Genomic DNA, 1,792 nt, shown 5'->3' on the forward strand with positions numbered 1-1,792 from the left:
ATGGTAAAGGGGAATAATGGTAATGGGATGAAAGGTAAGGGAATAATTTATTTGTGGTGGCTCTCACACCATGGACCTGCCTTCGGGCAGCACTACCATTTATTATTATTATTATTATTATGTTTAAGTAGAAAAGATATATTCATAGAAATAAAAAAAATCAGAAACAACGTTGTATATACCTATATACCAATGTTCTAATTTAATCATTATAAAACAATATACACTTGCTACATAAAAATTAAGCACATCATAGACCCAATAAATCCCTTACTTTCAGTAATAAGACCTTGTCTCCACCATCGGTTCAAATCCAAGAAGAGTAGGACCTCTGAATCAACCCCTTGACGACAAAACACTCTGGGGTTGTTGGGGTTGCCTTTATATGTCGTCGAGAGCACGTTATACCATGAACCCTTACAGAGTCAACGAAATGGACCCTTCTTTATGCGATCCTTTCACAGTTCAATATGAAGAGATATGCCAGAGTACGTGAGTGACACACTGACGGATAACTAGAAAACATTTACCGGTTCAAAAACTCGGGGAATTTGATTTGATTGATTTTTAAAACTTTTTTCTGAATGCGATGTACAATGAAAAGTTTTAAATATACTGATTTTCCATCCATTAAAGAGCTACTAGAAATGGCAACAATTCTCAATTATAATGTGAGAGGTGTTTCAGTAAAAGCTACTATGTTCTGGCATGAAGGCCTAATATCTTTATAATTATATGAAAATAATAAATAAACATTATATTTAGCTTAAGCATGTGGAATATCACAAGCATTTTATAATGTCAAGTATATTTTTTGGATATAATAATAGGTTATTTATTGAGTCATACTAATATTTTAAAGAAGCTTTAAACATCTGTTTTCATAGGCAAAATGAAGGCTATATAATTATTTTCGCATTTGCAAAAACGAACAATTCAGTCGCAGGTGAATTTGCACAATTATAAATATTTTATACAGTAAATGAAATGTCAGGGAAATGAAGATGAAATATCGGCGTGACTCCATTCCAACGACTCTAGAAGTCGAATGCACTTTATATGCATGACACCACAGATTATTACCAAGTTACCAAAGTCACAACATAAATCAACGATATATACTGATATTATTTTTTATCATTATCATAAACGTTGCCAATTTTATGCCAAAAATTGCGCGAACTTGAATAAATGTATTTTCTATAGATGTACGAAATCAATATGTACTTGAGCTATTCTTATTCTCTTGGCAAAGCAGGGTATTTTTATTTCAGTTACTCTATTTCCGTACCAACATTGAAATTCCACATTATATTAATATATCCGGCATGTGTATAATATTTATCATGATATATGATAAGGAATAGTCGATTGATTGAGAGGATTAGAGGAACAAATATTAATGACAGTAAAATATAGTTGAGTCAAAAAAAGCTAACTCAATGTTGTTTTCAGTTAACACTAGGTAGCATAGTCTAAAAATAAAAAAAAATTATATTTATCCAACTAAATTAATTTTGCAATGTTTCTTTGAAATCGAATCGAATGTCAATAGCAATAAAAAAAAGAATTGGAAACCGTTTACAACATGTCGTGGCGTTTTATTTAGATCACTGAGCCAAAAATGTTATACGTTTATGAATACATGTTGAATATGTTGCAGCTCACTCATATGACAACTCATATTATCTGCAAACCGCCGATGCCATAAAAACGAATATATTAACAAATTTCTGGCACATAATCAGCAATATACAACACATGTTATTAACATATTCTCAAGAATATCGTT

The sequence above is a fragment of the Ctenocephalides felis genome, unplaced genomic scaffold, assembly GCF_003426905.1.
Source record: "Ctenocephalides felis isolate EL2017-DRISC unplaced genomic scaffold, ASM342690v1 CF-g0.4_SCAFFOLD_00845, whole genome shotgun sequence".
NCBI classification, from domain to species: Eukaryota; Metazoa; Arthropoda; class Insecta; order Siphonaptera; family Pulicidae; genus Ctenocephalides; species Ctenocephalides felis.